This window comes from Drosophila virilis, chromosome 4, assembly GCF_030788295.1.
Source record: "Drosophila virilis strain 15010-1051.87 chromosome 4, Dvir_AGI_RSII-ME, whole genome shotgun sequence".
NCBI classification, from domain to species: domain Eukaryota; kingdom Metazoa; phylum Arthropoda; class Insecta; order Diptera; family Drosophilidae; genus Drosophila; species Drosophila virilis.
In genome coordinates, this window is record NC_091546.1 from 5,918,609 (window position 1) to 5,938,725 (window position 20,117).

Sequence of the window (20,117 nt, forward strand, 5' to 3'; positions counted from 1 at the left end):
AGACGAAACTACGAGGGCATTTTTATTATTTTTTTTTTTCAAGGCCTGCTAGGTGTTCATATTTTTTAAACAAAGAATTACTCTTGGCAAAGTTGTATGTTTTTTGGTTTTTATTGAATATTCATATATTTTGTTTATTTCAGAATCCGCTACCCTGTTACTCTATGTAAGCAACTTTAATCAGAGTGACAAAAGTTGTTCGGACTAGATTCTATTGCACGCTGCAGTTTACATTACGATCAATATTGGAATATACATTTCTTAAAATTCAGATGCACATATCCTTAGCCGTAGTTGAAAGCAACTGTAAATGTATCTCAACCAGTTCCCGCAAGTAGCACCACAGCCAGCGGGGACCAGAACACCGGGTGGGCAAGGTCAAACATAGAATGGATCGAACTTTCAAACGGCATACATATATATAGCTGTTTGTAAGTAACGAGACCTTATTAGTAAATAAAGTATTACTTCTGATTGACTATATACGATTTTCAGATTTTTATTTTTGGTTGTTCGCTGCCTGAATTAGAAAATAATGAGCAACCAGGTGAGAGTAAAGCCCTGAGAGCAAATTAACTTCTTAGAAGCCTACTAGGTTTAAGATTTTAGAAAGCGACTGCTCGAGTCGACTAGCCGACTATGTTTCAATATAATGGATCCGCTTTACCACCAAATCACTAGACAGATAGCAAATACATTAAATTATATAATCACACATTATATCTGGAATTTTACACCGAGTAGAAACCTTATAATCGCAAATGAGAGAACGCGTGTACGCGAGATCATTCTAATCAAATATGCAAATTTTTTAATTAATTAATTTTTTTATTGAGAATTTTGAAATGAACATAAGGAAGATGTTAAATATAATCACATATATCTTCAGCCGTAGCTAGTGCAAATTCCACTTGGGTCATAAGCGTCATTTTAGATGCTATAAAGAACTATAACACCAGTAGGTTTTATTGAGCACCCCAACTAGGCTGATCGCCTAGTTCAGCAGCATCCGTTACCGCAGCAGCCGCCGCCGCAGGAACGGCAGCTGGCGCCGCCACCAGCGGGCACAAGACATCCAGGAGGGCAGGGTCCAACATAGAACGGATCAAATTTGCAAACGATATACATATTAAAATTAAGAGATTCGCAGCAACAAGTCCTTGTTGGCTAATATTATACTACAGCTGAAAAAGTAAATATACATTATAAAGAAAAAAATTATATATATTGTACTACTCACTTGATATTATTTTTTTTTTTAGGCCAAAAATGTATGTGAATATCAGTTCCAAACAGATTTGAGTTTTTGTTATTTTTTTTTTTAAATCATTCTATATATGTTCACTAGCCGAAATATTGGAAAGGAATGAGCTCAACTACAAAACAAACGACGCAGCTGCCAAAGCAAGACCAGTTCCACTTTCCAAAGTCGACTTTGTTTTACAACATTTCCATTAATAAAACATTGTGACTGAACTGGATTTGATTTGATAGCTCTCCACTTGCATTTTATATGACTGTATATATATATATATGGGTCTCGGCCCATGGATTTATCCGTAGCCTTTGCCATCAACTTGAGAGGTAAAACTGCAGTAAGTGAATCTAGCGGACAGAGCTTGTATAGAACGATGAATATTATCAATCATTTCTTTTTTTTCAGGTTGGCAGCTTGTTTACTTATGACCACTATACTGTTGCACATTTATGGTCCGCAATTGTGCGCCATGGTTGATGTTTTGGATTAATACGGTTGAGCATCGGCGCTAGCAAAGAGCTCCATTATCTTATAAATGCATTGACCTGTTTTCTTTATGGCGTAACAGGGACCATGGATAATCTCACAATTAATGAAGGGAATCTGTTGACCAGGTGCAACGCGTTCGATGGCCTTAGCGCCTTTATCGACCAGTTCGCAAAATGGTGTTGCGGCATTAACCACCACCTGAGATGTTGTGTGTGTCATAGTGATCAACAACGCCAGAGCTCCAATCACTCCAACACAGGTGTGCAAATTATCCATAGCAAACAGGACTTTATTTCCGGTCCAGTCTAGGAGAGCTATCATCCAAGCATTGCTTCACACTTGAAATTTGATCATTAAGTGCCGCATCGTGTATTTTGAAAGTCAAGTCAAAGCGCTGCTGATTAACCGCCCAAATGCGCCATCACATCTACAACTAAGCAGAGCAGACAACGAAACCTGTTGCATATCTCTATCATAGCCTCGTCCATGCATGCCGCATCCAGTGTAGGCCCAGTTTCACGATGAGCCTGTGTAAAAGACTGATGCACCTCTAGGATTGCACTGCGCACCGCTGGCAGCATTTGATCCATTGTACACGACTTCAGAGCTTCCATGGCTTAACAAGTGTCTTTTGTACACAAAAACAGACCCTAAGCTGGATTCAATTTATCAACACAAATGCACCAAACAATTCTACATTTCCCATATTATTGTTAATACTTTTTTTTTTTTGATTGTTTATGAAATATAAATTGATTTATTTTTGTAATTTTAGTAAGCTGGGAAATTGAAAACATGACGTCACATACAGAGTCAACTAGAATCTATTTGTTAACAAAGATTGGGCTACCTGCAATTTTCACATCGGAATAATGGCTGTGCAGGAGTTTTGCATCAAGAATCTATCAACAATGTGCCTTCTGCTGTTTCCAAGAAATGACATTTTCAAATGACGCTGCCAACTTTGGACTCTGGCTAAGACAATATAATTTCGGAAAACAAGCTTGAGTCACTTCAGTATTCATTTGAATCAAAATTCCTCAAGCCAAAATCCAGAATCAACCAAGGAGTTTGCCGACCTTGTGCATCGGAATCAGTAATCATCAAACTTCAACTGTAAATTTTGTTGTTTATTGCGTTTGGTAGCCAAGTTTTTCAAATTTAATTATAAATTTAAAATTATTTTGAACACTTGCTTCCCGTCTGACTCTCTTTATCTAAATCAGTGTTGCACAGTCTTCTCTCTGCCATACCCCTGCAGCGCTCGCTCCAACATGGAATATAGCCCGAGTATATGCCAAATGGATAGGAAGAACAAGATTTTTCGGGATACGGACCGAGGTAAAAGGGATTCATGCTTTCACGTTGACAGCGGGGACCAACCATTTTCCAGAATATACAATTTCTAATGTTTTCTGTGTAAATTAATTCAAAATGAAAAGCTTCCAAAATAAAAGCTAACCAGTCTATGTTAAAAATTGTATAGAATGCAGAAAATATTTCTCAATTTCTATACCCGAGCTAAGAGGCAAAGGTAGCTTGATCTAATTTAACACAACATTTTCTTTAGCAATTTCAACAGATTCTCAGCACAAGCCTGTATTACTAGTAATCGAAACTCCTTGTACTAAAACTCCTTGTACTAAAATTAAATTTATTGGATTCTAAAGATGGTTAATTTTCATTTGTTGGAGTTGAGGCTGGACATGGTGGATCTTCCGATTTATTGTTACTGTCTTCAACATCTTCCTCAGCATATTCCTGTCTTTTATCTGCAGCTGGTGAACAGCCGCCACAAGGCGCTCTCGGTCCTGGGCATGGCCCGCACTCGGCATTCGGACATTCGCTTTCATCGGTACAGTCCGTATCACAACAAGGCGGATTGGGTCCAATGTAGCCAGGGTTAAATATGATAGGCATGGTGGACTGCCCTGTTTGAAGACAACCTTTAAGGCTAACGTAGCAATTGATGGCAATCTACTTAAATATATTTGCACTAATAACACTTACCTTGGAAGATTATTGAAGCAGGTTGGTTATATTGTAAGTGTTGTTGTGTGCTGAGAATATAATGTAAATACACTTTGTAGCCGGTTACATGGCTGACAGTCTGCTTAAATGAAAACAAACTAAAAGCCTGCCAAAGTCAGCTTTCAATAGAAACACTGCAGACACATTGACCCAATCACAATGGCTTTATAAGCTCGGGAAGCCTGCTGCCGCTGTGCAGACAATGCGTATAATTATTTCATAATCGGGCAACACTTCATTTATGGTGACAAAAGCCTGCAGATGTGCAAAGCCGCAACCCTAGCGGGAGTCTCTGACCAGCCAATAAATGAAAACAGCCAACAAAAATCGTTTGAGCTGTAAGCAAAAATACTCTGTACACAGATCTAACTATCATGATCTTTATATAAATTTTTCGCAATTTTTTGAACACAAAGAATGTTAATCTAACATTTACGTATGCCTCAAGATTTCTTATTAAAACATGACATTCAAAAAGCCCCTAGTGCCTATTACATATTAGCATACCCTTTATCGGCCCATACATCAGTATAGGGTATCGTAATGACAACAACACGCACACTGTAAATTTTAAGTTGAAATTAATGAATAATTAAGCTGCATTGGGGACCCATTCGACCCGTTGTTCAAAACGGAAATGCAACATTTGCATAACTAACACAATGAACTACATACGCATGTCGGTTGAATGAATGTGCTACGAGTTTGAATGAATGCACTCACTATACACACATATACTCATATATGTAAGTGTGCTGGCATTAGATATGCAAATTCGAATACTTTCATAAACATAATTGGCACATAACGGCAATGCTTTTGTTAATTAATCAATCAATCAACTACGACGACCAAAACGTTCACAATGCCAATAATGAACGCCAACATAATGACGCTCCAGTATGCAGTGCAGGGTATTCTGATGAGCACTAGCCGCAAAGTGCACCTTGATGCATGTTAATGTCATCATTTTTGATCAATCACAAAGTTCAGAATGCTTTGAGTCAGCAGCAACAACAACAGCAACAACAACAAGAACGTTAAGCAACGCCGCAGCGGCTGAGGCATCTACATCAAACGTTGACATGGCCAGCACCCGCCTGGCGGCTGCTTCTTCTCTTACTGCTTTTGCTGCTGCTGCTACTGCAGAGCGTCAAAGTCGTGTGCGTTCTCTGTGTAATTCATATTCAAAGCGCGTTGCGACACAGCGCACCGCACAGCGTTACCACAGTTTAGTGGAATGAGAGGCGGCCTAGGGGTAAAGAGTTACTCTAGCGTAGGCGTCTGAGCTCCCCCTGCTATCCAGTTTGTGCAACCGCACGCACTGCTTTTAAGTGGCGGCCACTGGCCAGCGTGTGCCTCATTGCGTTGCACGTTGTGGGGTGCTGCTCGTAGCTCGGATTACTTTGTCTGTGTGTGTGTAAAAGAGTGTGTGCCTAGTCGATAGTTCGTTGCGGCTGGCGTGGCACTTGTGATCCGCTGTGGCGCTTTGTCTTTTTAGCGCACTCAGCAAATCCACATTGTAATATACACTGAGCGAAATTTTGGATGTTAGAATGGGAAAAGTTTCAAAAACAACATATTGATTGCCATATTAAGCCGACTTGTAAAGCAATTAAAGAATAATTGTGGTGAAATAAATATATATACGATTTGGTTGTAGCATCGATAATTCGTATATAAAGCACTTGATAAAAATTTAAAAACAAAAATGTTGGCAAATAACTATATAAATAATAAACATAAATCGCTTATAGAAGTTAGAAAGTAAATCCTTTAAAATGTATATATATAATATATGTGCTAATGAATACAACACATAATATAATAAAAATTTGTTGAAAAAATATAACATATCAAATAATTCAAAATTCAAAAATTATTGACATTGCACAGTTATAAAAAAAATAAGGGAATGGAGTACAACGCGCATTATTTTTTTGTTACTTAATTATGTTATGATTATTTTCATTCCTTCCAAAAATGATTCATAAACAGATAAATTTTTATGGTGCAAAGGAATTGTGTACACCAATCATTTTTTCTTAAAGCTAGTAAATTTGTTATTAATCCTAAGAACTACTTGAAGAGTTTTAACAACACTACACTTGGCGCAAAACAACATTAAGAGGAACAGAAATATAGAAAAAAAAATTTTAAAAAACCCATCGACTCTGTCTATACCACATCCGTTTCTAGGTCTCCGCAAAGCGAGTTTCTTTCTTTTTTTCTACTTTTTTTAATAATTCCAGTTCTTGTTATAGCGTTGTACGGGTAGTTCCTGGGTGCCTCGGCTGGCCACGCGCAGCGGCCACTTGTCTCGTCGTAACTGTTTGAAATATGTTGTGGAGAAATGACAAAGTGACCGGAAGATGATACTGTAATAAAACAAACGCACAACCAACTGGTGGGCCACACTCTGGTGCGGCCCCATGTTCATGTTTGTCTAGGAAATAGTCGAAGCGCAAGTATGACGGCTGCCCATACTGGAAATGAACATGGGCAACTGGACAATGTTTTATATGCTGTACGCTGTGCGTTTTCTATTTATGTTTCTTTTCATTATTGTATTTTTTTCTATCTATTTTTTAACCATTTATTTACAAATGAACAATATTTATGGCCTCTTTTTGAGCTCTAACTACGTTTCGAAGCTACTATACTGTCTGCTGTGCAGCCAACTTCCGTTCTGGTATATGGCAACTGTCTTTTTTTGTTTTGTGTTCATAATTTTGTGGTTTTATTTTGGGTTCTGCGTTTGCGGCATATGAAAATAGAAGCTTGTTTGGCGTAGAGTATTTAAAAAAATGTTAGACAATAAATTTGAATACTTTTGGTAGGGTTTACCACGATCTTGGCATGACTTTTAATATATTCGATGGCTCAATCTCAATAAAAATTATGATAATTTGCCAGCAATTATGTGTTGCCAATAAATAATAAATATATACATTTATTATGTATACTGCGTAGAGATACAATCTGAGGTGCGATTATTAAAATAACCATTTTATGGACAAGTTGTCTTTATAAATCTTCTTCCAGCGATAAAGATGACATTATAATGTTGATGCATGGAAATTCTAATGTTTGAAATTGTTTTGATTTATGGAAAATTTTAGGTGACAATTATAAATCGAAATATTTTTGATTACTATAAAAAAGGATTGGATACAAAATATGTAAGGGCCTCGTCTCAATTCTAAAAGGTATATATAAATAATAAAAGCATTATAAGCCCGCAAACGATTCCGATTAATCTAAAGCTTAGCTGCAGCCGGGGAACAACCCAACTATTTAAACGCCGACCATAATTAGAGTTGTCATGGGAAAAATTTATTACGGCCAATTGGAGTTGCCATCAAACTGGGACCACTAAATGCCAGCACTTAAGCGATCATAACTTTGGCCATGATAAATCGAACTGGAATCGCCCGCAGAGGCCACTCAAATCGTATGCAAAAAACAATCTGGCAAGTGGTTAGAGACGAGAACTATAAGGAGGAGGCGTAGCTTAAGAGCAAGAACCTGAATGCCAAGTGGAGGCAGATGCAGCTGGCGTTGAATGAATTGGTCTGCCGTTGTCTTAGCAATCAGCGCTACCGGGCATGGAAAGTTAACACAGAGAGTCCCCCAAAAACCGGATTCGGTTTCAATTGACGCTGCGGCACTTGGCGCGCTCAACTCTTTGCCAGGATGGACTGCGGCGGATGTCAGCTCGACGGCAGCTAAGGGGTGATGCGGCTGTGGCAGCTTCTAAGCGCCTTGTTGCAACGCCTGTCTCATCGGCTGGATGGCTGACTGTGTGGAGAGAGAGCATTCAAGTTGAAATTGCCGCAATTGCGTGTCGACCACAATCTTAACCAGCAGAAGCAGCAGCAGAGGCAGCAGCAGAGACAGCGCCGCACCCAGCCAAAAGTTCTAACTGACTGCTTGCCAGTGGCAGCGTCTTGGTGTGCTGCCTTGCCCCTCCCGACTTCTGCTTCTGGTGCTACCTGTCCGTCTGCTAGTCTGTTTCCTTTTGTTTTAATGAATAAGTTGGAACACCTGCTCCTTGGTCGTTGCTTGTTGAGATCTCTCCCTTCAGTCTGTCTGTTGCCTGGACATGTTGCTCAAGTTTGACGCCACGCATGTGTTCTATCTCACTGTCAGGCAGGCGCTTCCCATTGTTAATGCGCTACATATGTTGTGCGGCATGTGAGTTTTGAACAAGTTGCACGACAACAAAACTGTCTGTCAGTTCATCAGTAATTGTCATTGTACTACAGCTAGCAGAAAGTTTTTCTCCGTAGTTATTTTGAATGTCGAGCAATACACAATGAATGTTATTTTCTCTTTTCTAAGTTGTTGCTTGATGGCGCTTTTACTACACATGAAATATTTCAAATGGAGCACAAACATAAATAAAGCTTGCTCGATTACACAAACACTTAATCGCTGGATTACACTTAGACCTTTTACTTGTTGTTGCACTGCGGGGTTACTTCAGCGTTGATCGATAAATTCGAAAATTAAAACCACCATAATTATTCGACAAGTGCCAGGTTTTCGCCTACCAGCGATCCCTACTGTTATCAAAAATATTGATATTGTATTATTAGAGCCCAATCAATACGACCTGCAGATAATTAAAAGCTGTCAGCTTCTAAACTTTCTTTATCTGCTATACACTATCTACTCAATTAATAGACGATAGTCGACATAATACGAACTCTTTAAAGCTTTCGATAGGCTCCACAGTCTTATATATGTACTTCCCCCTTCGATCGACAGTCGACAGGCACCTTCACTGGTATTTCGATAAGCAAATTTTTAGATCTTTTTCAAGTTTCGATTTTTAAATTGATCAATGTATCTTTAAAATAATCGATAGACTTTGTCAACTATGTGTAATTAAATATATAAATGTAGACCAAAATATATTTTTTAAACATAAAAAAATAATTAATTGATAACCAGCGCATACACTTATCTAGTAGTCTCTATTGTAAGTAGTACTGATTTCTTATTAATTTATTTTACATTTGAATTGACACATGAGATGTTTGATAAGCTTGCCAGCTTAGTCTGCACTTGATGCTTTAATTTGCGTCATTTGCGTTGGCAGCAGGCTGAAAGAGCGACTTGCCCGCAAAGTCAATAAGCAACCTGTTCAAATTTCGTTAAGCGTAAATCTGTGATACGGCCGAGACCGCATGTAGCTACTCGAGACTTATAATTTTCATTCATTAAACCTCGCCACACCTGGACGCCTGCCCCTCAGCTGGATAGGCAACCCTGACATTGAAACCGGCTGTTAGCTGCGGCTGCAAGTAGCCACATTAAAAACCTCTTTTGGCCACTTGGCTGCCTGCCCTATCGCTGGCTCATCAGCAGACGCCGAGGAGAGCCCTCGACACGAACAATTGGCTGCAACAATGCATAACGAGGATAAGTTCAGTAAAAGAATACGCAGAGCAAAGAAAAGAGACACGTTCTCTGACTATAGCGCAAAAAACACGCACATATGCGCGAAACTCTGGCCTCAACAATCAAACCGGCGACAACATGAGTAGGTAGGGTGCAGTAGTCGAAACTTGTTTGCCCTTAACTCAATTTTGGCTCGATTTTTGCGTTGAGAGCAAATTAATATAGAAAAAAGATATAAAACACATATAGCTAAGATAACTAAGGGAAACATTTATAGCATTTTTATTCTATATAGATTCATGTCTTAAGATCTCGGGATTTGTAGAAAAGCAAAAAGCATTAGATCCAAAAACTTAATTCTTGACTTTGTGAACTTTGCTATAAGTAATGCGATGTAGATAAGGTTATGCTAATATCTGAAAAGCAAGTTCTTTACCAATTATCTAGCATAAATATTGATTCTTACTTCTTATTGAACATAAGAATAATATCTTCTGCCGACGTCAACCGTCCGTAAAATGAATTGTGAAGCGAATGGGCGATTTCCATCAGGCTGCAGTAGTAAATAAGTTAAAGAGCTAAAGGACTCATGGCAACATCGAATTTACGGTGCAACGCATTCGATTACGAAATGAACTTCTTTTGAGTGCACTTTAAGCCAGCTTACAGCAAAAGGCCAAAAGCCATGGCAAATAATTATAGAGCAGCAGCAGCAGTAGCAGCAGCAGAGCGCACACACAGGTGGCAAGTGGCAAGTGGAACGATGATGATAATGATGATGTTGCAAGACAATTAAATTGGTGTGTGGCACAATTTAATGTCGGAAAATCAAAGCAATTTTACTTAGTACTTTCTCTATCCCTCACTCAACAATTATAAAGCACGACATTGCACTCTGCCTGCTGCTGGCCAAGTATAAACTGCTCGTTGTCATCCCATTGTCAACTCGCTCGTTGCAAGTTTTGCGGCAAATAATTTTCTACTTGGCATTTTTTTCTTTCTTTTCGTTCATTTCTTTTTACTCAGCTTGCTGCTGCAGACATTTTTAATAAGTTGCATGGCAGCCGTTGCACGTCGCAGCAACAAAAGCAAACATTGCAGCTGCCAAGTTGAAAATGAAATTCGTGGCACGAATAGATTTCCAAACATATGAGCAAAAGAGGAAACAGCCAGACAGACAGACAGACAGACAAGCAGACAGACAGACAGCCAGACAGTGAGACGGAGGCACAAAGCACGTCGGCTATGACAGAAATTCGAAAATGAAGCAATTTACTTGTATATTTGATACTGCCGGCCATGGACAGTTGTCATACTACTCTATAGCTGGATGGGAGACGAAACTGCAACTGCAACTGCAACTGGTCACCAGCCAGCCGACAGCTTATTAAGTGGCTGTCCCCCATTTCCCCAACCAAACACCGCCCCACCCCAGCCCCTCTTGTGCACCCTCTGCTTCCTGAGTTGATAATTAGCAGCGCATATCTGAGCGCATTTTATGAATTACTTTCGTAATTGGTTTTTTCTTCAACTACCACTGAAAGAGTTTTTAAATATTTCTTAGTCATTGGAAAGTTAAAGCAACTAGCTTCCGCAACTATTTTGTTGGATTAGGAACTTCAAGAAAATCTATGTTGAACGCCGCCCTTTGAATAATGTTGACACTTACAGATCGCTTTTTCAGACTTTTAGCTGCAATAGATTTGTTCAAACTAAAGCGTAATAATGTGAAAAAAATCCCATATTTGTTTTAAATCAATGAGTGCATTTTAAATGTAGTTTTGCCTCAGGATTGATCCTGCTCCAACATCAGTTTAATATGTGCGAAAATGTGTCAAAAAATAATCAAAAATAATGTTAAAAATTGACAAAATTTTAATTTTAATTTTTTTAGAGGCCTGGTCCCTAGTAAATGCATCTACTTAACTTCCAACATGTCCGATTTAGCTGTTCTACCCTTTTTATATGCAATTAAGCTGTCCCGCATTAAGATTTGAATCATGTTTGTCTTAAAATATTTAATGTGCTTAATGGTTATGAACTCCCCCATGTGGTCGCAGCAATTATTTTGGTAAGACAAAACCCTTCCAATTAACGCCTCGGGCTAGCACACATAATGGTGTATAGAAACCATTCTGGGCAAGCATCTTAAGCATATGCCGCTTGCAATGGCGCTAAAGCACAGGAAACCTATAAAGAATATACCGAAAACTAAAGGCAAAGTGCCAGCCCTCACCACAAACCCGCCAGCCAGCCAGCCAGCAACCCACCGAACTCAACGAAATGAGGCCCCCATAGACCTGGAGTTGAGCCTAGGCGGCAATATGGCTGCCAGCTGGCGTAATGGCGCTGCCTAAAAGATGGCACAAATAATGAAAGGAACGCGCTAATACTACGTGCAAAATGGTTTTCGGCGTTCGCTTCGCTTTCTACTGCTGCACATTCACGTTGCGTATACGTAACGTTGTCCCCCGACAGCAGCTTATGCAATGCAATTTCCATTTACATAAATTCGCGCATGTGTATGTTTGGGTGTGTGTGTGTGTGTGTGTGTGTGTCGCACCAAAAAGCAAACCTACTAGAAAACTTTTACCTTGTTGTCTTCTATGTCAATTTGCAGGTAAAATTACCTTTTTGTTAATAGTTGCGGACGCGTGGGAGGCAAACATTAAAAGTAATACAAATGTTGCCTAAACGAAACCCGGCAACAACAACATCAACAACAACAACAATAGCAGATCTAGTTATAGCTACTGCAACGGCACTTACATTAAAACAACGGTAAATGCTTATTTAACTAATTTTGCAACATTTATGCAAATATTTAGAATGCAACAGCTGCATAAGTGCGAAGTGCGTTTCAATAGTTTTAATCAGTTTAAGAAGTTTTACAAGTTTTATTTGTTTCGAGCGTTCTTTAATTATGAAAAAGAACACCATTTGTAAAGTCAAGAAAATTTGTATTATAGGAGCAAAGTATTTTAACTTGGGTTTGACTGAAGATGAACAAAGCTTATGCTTCAATTCTTGGATATTATAAATTTGCGACTTATAATATTATTTTTTTTTTATGTTGTTTTCAAAATAATGTGAGCTTACAGTTCCCAGCTTATGATATTTATTTAATTTGCTTTAAAAATAAATATTTAATAAAGTATAATTGAGTTAAGTTAAGTAATAAAATGTTATTTAACAATATATTTACTTATATTTTCTAACTACAGCTATTCTCTTAGCAACATTTGACTAACTCTACCGACGACCCGTGCAAAAGACACGCAGCTAAATAGACAACAGTAGAGTAAAGACTGTTCAGAAGTACTTTAGTTCTTAGCTACATGCATGTGCATACATATATGCGCGTTGGTTTGCTGTTGCCTGGCTCTTCCCTCTGACACATCCAACCCCAATCCACATCGTGTTCACCTCGAAACCGCGAGTCGGGTGTAGACAACTTTGCAAATTAATGCCGCTTGCTTAACCGTCAAATGAACCCACAGATTCAAAACTACTTCGAGCTCACCTACTCATCCAGGTGCTTGTCAACACAGTAGGGAGGGAAACGTGACCACTAAACGCCTTGATTTCTCTCACCCAATTTGAAGCTGATTAACACACATTATCCGCTTTGAGTTGTCGTCTAATTAGCATTGTTTGTTCCTCATGTTTCAGGGACACTTAACACACAGTTCGCGCAAATAGCACAGTTTTATATGGCGTGAAATATCGCACTTGCATAAATAACAAAAGGTCGGAAAATTGTGTATACACTGTCCGCTTGAGCATGTGATTCAATTAATTAATACTTGAAGCGACCAAAGTAAAATATTTTCTGAAGGCATTTATGTGAGCATTCCGCAAAGAGGATAAAGTCGGCGATGCCGACCTGAGAAGCAGCTTAGCGTGTGGAGTAAGAGATAAGCTGGAAAATGGAAAGACTCTGATGCGAAGTCTGCTTAAGTAGCGATACATCTTTTCGATTGTCTTTGAACCGTGTTTTAAATGATCGATAGTTCTATATAATATAAATATAAACTATATATAAGACTATCAATAGGGCTATCGACTAGTCTTTAGGTCACAATAAATTCGATAGATTTGAAAAAAATGTTGCCAAAAATGTTTAAGTTCACATATCATAGAATTAAATATAAAATTGTTTGTCGATTTTTTGTAAAGTGTTATCGATTATGCCTTAAATCACACTTATTCGATTGCCGATTACCACAAGTGAAGGGCATTAAAATCAAGTGACTTTAAAGGCCCGCGTTGATTTATTTACGGATATGCCTGGTTCACAGTTGGTAGCACGCTGCGTATGCGCCATGTCGCTTCTTTGTAAATAACTGAAGCTTATTAAATGCCTTCACTTGACACATTTAATTAACAGACACGAACAACTTATAATTGCCACAGCGACACACACATACGCACACGCACACGCATATACGCACAGCTGTGACTGCTGCAACAAGGTAATTGTTTTCACTGGATATCCCTGGGTTGACTGACTGACCAACCGCTCGCCAGGTCAATGAGTGCGAAAATAAATATTCATCAGCCACTTGTATTTACTGCAAGAGCACGCGAAATGTTCAGATCGAGAAACGGATTTAATTTCAAGCAATTTCCTTGCAAGCCTCAGGCGAGTATTACAGAAATCAGGTTAACATGATTAAATTTTTCATATCTATGTCTTAACATATTTTCCTCTAACAGTTGCCAGAATTAATAAAACTATCTGTTAAAAAATACGATAATTGTAGTATTCGACGCATGCGAATCCAGTATAAATATATTGAAATTCTCGCAAAGCACTTCTACAAGAACTGGCCAGTCGAGCAGTTCTTTTAGATCCAGAATTAGGCCCTAAAATCGAATTGAAGGGTCGATCAAGCGTCCAACAGCCACAGACTATGTACCAACCCTTCCCCTCTCAGATTCCAATATATTAAAAGAAGTCAAAAGAGCGAATGTTAACCTACATTTGCCTAAACTTCTAATGTTTCCAGCAATAAGGCTTAGCACTCATAACACTTTACTATACCAATTATTTTAATACTCTCCTTTTTTTACAAAAGGCAAAAGCATAGGTATCCATCCAATTTTGTTACTTGAATACGTCTAAGCCAGTCACAAAGCCTGCTCTCCGTTTATTTTTTAAAGTCAATTAAATTTCGCATGCAGGCACTAATCAACGGCTGCTATTTATGGCCGGGGCTCTGGTTGTGCTGGTTATGGCCGCAAGGCTAAGTCTGCAGCCGCATTTCTGGGTCAAGGCTGTTAGCAGACAAACGGAGCATCGGGCCTAGAGACAGGGATTGTCTAACTGAAACTAAAAAAAGGGAGACACGGAGGCTGCGGCTAAACCGGCTGAGCTGCTGGGCTTGCCAAAAAAGTCGGCAGGCGAAATGAAGCTATGTAAAATGCTTTGAAACATGGGCAGAGGCGTCCACTGGCCCACTCGTCCACCCGCCTCTCATGTGCGCATTAGGGACTGGCTCCAAAAATAAAGAAATAATATATTTATTAAAAATGGTTTGCTTCGTGCTACACTGCGCTTTATGGCAAAGCACTCGGCTATTATTATTTATTGTTGACTAACACACACATACACACACACACTCCATCTGGCATATTCCTTCATATTGTGTGGAGCATTTGGACCCCAGAGCGCAATGCATAGACGAAACATTCTCGCAGCATACTTTCGGGCGTCTTTGTCGCGGCGCCAAGCGCATAGTTATGTGCGGTTCGAATTTAATTAAGGCCAAACTTCTTGGCCAAGCGAAATACAAAAAGAAAACTTTGCATATTTGTTTTAATAATTTTAATTAAAGCGCGGCCATCATGCAATTAGACTTATTGCAGTGCAGCTAATGAGTAGCCTCTCTCGAGCGCGCGTTTGTCAGCCAAGTGTCAAAAGGACCGCAATCAAATTGTCGAGCGGTCGCAGCTAGTGGTCACGCTTCAATCGCCGACTCATTGCAAATGCAAACGGCGTTTGAGACTTTTGAGCTGATTGCTCGCGGCGCAACTAAAACTAATTAAAACCCAAACACTCCTCACTCCCGTTTCGCAACTTTAGCTGAAATTTCATGAGTAGGCGTCAAATTGCGTGTGCAACGTGCAGCGTGGATGGGCTGCGATTATATATGTATGCACATGCAGACAGCCAAAACGCACAAAAGTAGGCAACACGTTGCATCAATGCAACTGTTTATTTAACATGGCCGCCAATTAGCATGCGGTCGCATTCTGCGTTAATCGGTTGTATTCCCGAATACGAATTCGCTACGAAATCAACAATGCTTCTATCGATATTCGATTTATGTGATATAATTGATACATTTCTTTGGAATATTCTTCAAATTTCAATAATTTCAGCTTGTTGATCATGTTAACTGTTACTTTGACTTGCAGTTAAATATGGTTGCCGTTTTTTTTTTTTTTTTACATATTTGGTTTTGTATCATTATCATTCATCTAATTAAAGTATTATTCGCTTATTATGGACTTACTTATTTCTTTCTTTCAAGCTTTTCACTAAATGAAACAAACTGTTAAATATTTGACAAGCAGTGCGGTTAACAGTGCTGCCACCTTGCTGAACTGCACAGCAGGAAAGGAAAGCCAAAGGAAATGTATAAACAAAAACCCAGCTTATGTTTCACTTATGAACTTTCAAAGTTCTTGACTGGCCCTGCCATCTTCTTGATGCAGTGCTGCCAACTTATCGAAATGGCCCTGCGACTTTTGCGCATATTGTAAGCATTTCGCTGACAAGGCATACTTAAACAAAACACAACTCAACCTCTTAAAAAACTAAACTGCTTGTTAACTATCATGAACTTTGACAAGCCCAAGTAAAGTTTCATTTCAACTTAAGTTCACTTTTAGTCTGTAGTTTTTCTTTAACACGCTTTTATGACACTTGATTACTTGATTACTTACAGCGATCATGTCCGACATCAATTCAGTAAACTTATCGTTTCCCTTTCTGCCACAGAAACAGGAACAGAAAAAGGGCCCTGGCCCCATGTCAATGCCAATTTCCCTTTTATGCACAACTTAACAGAGCTTATTGCTTTTTACTCTTCATTGCGCATAAATTTAGCATATACAATACGCATGATATGCTGCCTTAGGCGTTGCCATCCAGTTTTATGCGCTTTTGTCTGTCCCGCACGCGCTCCCCGCTCCCGCTCCTCCAGCTGAATCAATATGTGCAGTCAATCGTGCGCAGTGGAACAAGGGAGCATACACGTACACACACACACACACACCCACACACACACATGTGCTCGGGCGCCTAGTTGCCAGAGAAGAAGATGCTGCTAGTCTCATTAGAGGCAGCTGAGTTTGACTACAGGTAATCTGCATACAAAACGTCCGCTGCACCCTGCTCGTCTTTACTCCAGATAGTTTCAGTCGCGGGCGCACGTTTCGCAGCTAAAAGAAGATATGGCCATAATGGTGGGTAAAAAAGAGCTAACTGCATTTAAGGCAAACAAAACGAGCGCCACGTAGCACTAAGCATAAAATTATGCATGTGTGCAGTTACCTTCACCCCTTCCGACTCTTCCTTTTGGTCCCTTTCCTTTCTTTTTTTTTTTTTTGCCCACTGCGGCAAGTGAAAGCAACGCAAACGGAAATAATTCAAGTGCAATGCAAATCATGACACGGCCACGCTCAGGTAATTGTGTGTTTACCAAAGAGGAACAGGAAGTCAGGGCGAGAGACAGCGGAAAAATAAAAAAAAATTGGCCAAACGGAAATGAGCAAACACATTGCATGCATAGGTGTAACCAGAGTTAAATCAATTTTGGGGTCGACAGCGTGCACTTCTTAAATTTCGAGGAACGCACCTCAAAAGTGCATAACTCTATATATTTTGTCGCCTTTACAGAAATGTTAAAGGCAATGTCTTGTGATTTGGGTAAACCCAAATTTATTGCAGTCAAATAAAATTCTCTAGCTATTTGTCAAAATGATTTAACGATTAATAAGGCAGCAAATTAACAATAAGCTGTCTGTTAGTTATCAAAGTTCCAAATGCCCTCTCTCAGCAATTGAACTAAAATATATCCAAGGTGGTTCAAAACTTTAATTTTTGCGCTTTAAAACAATTTTTAATTTTTTTTGGATAAATTCTGAATCTAATAGAAACAGCTAAACAGACGAAACACGAAATCAAATAAGCAATAAATATGTTATTTCTTAAATGAGCAACATTATGTTGTAAACTTCGTATGGTATCCTCTGAAAGGGCAGGATAAATCCAATCGTACAATAATGCTGCACAATAAACTGCATTGTAAATAGCCCATAAGTCAGATTACTTATGTGACAGATAATGAAAGGCTGTAATCTGATTAATCGCTCTCGTTTACAGTCACTTAAACCGCAATGGAATAACCAGCCAGTCATTTATTAATATTTGATTGGCCCTGGTCTGTGCTGCATTTAATGATTGGCTTTCATCATGCACAACAAAAAATGTATATTTAAAAAAAAAAACAAAACAAAAAATGTGAGGCGCTATACAAATATTTGCCATTTATATGCAATTCCTTTATGCAAGCCAGCGCGCGGCTCTATCTGCGGCAACTGCGTTCCATTTCATTCAATTCAATTTGAAGAGTTCAATAGCAGAAGGTAGGAAAGTGAGTTTGTGGCATCATTTATATAAAATAAATAGACCGACAGAAAGTCAGTGTGTGTGTGTGTGTGTGTCAGCGCGTAGCAGCAGATAGTGAAAATAAGTATAAATAAACAAACAAACTTTTTGAGACCTGCCCCAAACCATAAAAAAAACGCTGCAAAAATAAAATGGAAAAAATGTAAATGCGTCACATTTTCACAGTGGGAACATCTATCAAATACTATGTTGATTCTCAAGCTAAGACCAAGTGTGCATATGTGTCGTGTGTGTATGTGTGTGTGTATGTGTATGTGTATGTGTGTGTGTATGTGTGCTACAATAAGATAAAACTGTGAATGCGACTGCTGGACAACTGCATGAAAATGATATGTGGGCGACCAATACTCGATTCAAAGAGCAACAACAAAAATGTAGTAAAAATCTTATTACGCTACATTGAGTGTGTAGATGTGTGTGTGTGTGCGCGCCTTTGGGTTACTTGTAAATCACTTCGTTAAGTAGATTTGTATAAAGGCTTTTGGCTTGACTGACCCAAGGCAGATTTGCAAAAAAAAAAATTGAATTACTGGGAAGTATTTCAAGGCAAAAAAAAAAATAAAAAATATGTTTAAGCAGCTGACTTTAGCTTTAGCTATATCATTCCGATTTGAAGGATGTATTTAGCTGTACTGTGCAAAGGCCTCAAGCAAGATTTTATTTGTTTTATTTTATTTTTTTTTCTTGCATATCATTTGCACTGTCTGGACTCTTCTTTTGTCAACTTTCACTTTTTATGGCATTTAATTTCCTTTTGCTGCTCATCATTTACAATAATGCCAAACGAAAAAAAAAATTAACATAAATTTGCTATTTTCCAGCAGTTTAGCGAGGGCACATACAAGAAATGTTGAAGAAAAACAAATAAAAATGCTGGAAAACCAACAAACACAAAACAATAGAAAAGATAAAATAAGAAAGAGAACATCAAGGAATTGTTAAGAATAAATATTTAACAACAAGATATCCTTCAATCTGGAATAAAAGTCTAAAAGTCTAATTGAACCAAAAATGTTTTAAATATAGATATATTATTACCAAGAACAAAATGAAAGTATGATTGAATCTAATTCACATTTTTCGAACAATTTCGTACAGAAATTATAAACAACTTTTCACGAAACTCCCTTTAATCTAAGCTAGAGGGTATTGTAAAGCAAGAGACGAAGACTGTCGCGCTTTGAAATATGCTAAGGTTTTTTTCTCAGCTGCTGTTTACTGCCCGGTGGCTTGACAAAGTCGACACTTTAAGACCTTTCGGAGTCGCGACAACGACAAAAAACAAGAGAACGCATACAATATTAAGATTTATGCGCTATGATTAAGTGACTTTGTGCGCCTTTAGCTATACTGAATTTGATTTACGCGTTTCTAATTGAAAGGCAAACATTGAAATTGACTTGAACACAAATGCGTAACACCTTCAGATGCAATTGTTCAACTCAATTTATCCGCTGAGCAAATTCAATCAGGCTATAAAGCAAAAAAAATCCCTTCAACTGTGCTATATTCTATGGGTCTTTATGTAATTTGAGTGGCAAATGCAATATATCAGCTGGATATTGTGTAATGGCAAAGCCTAGGCAAAAGTGGATTTATTACAATATAAATGGCTTTTAAATACAAATTACAATTGTCAGATCTGGAAACATGTGCAAGAACAAATGCCAAACCCCTTTTGGGCCAAGCATTTCAGCTCAATAAATTTGACAACAACAAATTTAACTGGAAAAAAACGCCCACAAAGAATTTGTGTAAAACACAGAAAGAACTTAACTAAAGACCAAATGTTTTTAGTTCTAGCAAAGCTGCAATAAAATTACTATGTTTGAAAACAAAAACTGGATTATACTACGTGAGATATATGTTTATAGTTACTAACAAAAATGCATAGTGTGTATATACAATTTAGGTAGCTGTGAGAAAAAAAAGCAGAATAAAACAATTGTGACTGTTATAGGCGAGAGTGTACGACTAGAAGACACCACGTGGTCGCTTCATCAAATATTCGAACTCGAAAAAAAAACTTTTTTTTATTAACAATTATTTTGGAAACTAACGTCGATTTTTGGGGCAAAAGAAAGCGAGTTTTCAGAGCATTAAAAAAAATTTTAGCTGTCAAATTTCGAAAATCTATTCAGACAAACTGACAAATTTGTAAAATCTTGTACGATTTTATGCTTTATACAACTTATTTAGACCTTCGAAAATGTCTCTTCCAGGCTGTTA

The 20,117-nt window shown here is 38.4% G+C and overlaps 1 non-coding gene across 3 annotated transcripts; it reads right to left on the minus strand.

The window, feature by feature from the left end:
• Positions 1–807: 807 nt before the first annotated feature.
• On the minus strand, positions 808–3,920 carry LOC116651746 (uncharacterized). Of its 3 annotated transcripts, none has more exons than XR_011416670.1 (3): positions 3,758–3,920; positions 1,241–3,678; positions 808–1,184 (listed from the first exon to the last, which is right to left on the minus strand). It is a non-coding gene; the product is annotated as an uncharacterized protein (transcript). The 3 variants fall into 3 exon arrangements; XR_011416669.1 differs by having other exon boundaries at positions 1,241–3,701; positions 3,758–3,910; XR_011416671.1 differs by having other exon boundaries at positions 1,241–3,693; positions 3,758–3,858.
• Between the last annotated feature and the right edge of the window lie 16,197 nt (positions 3,921–20,117).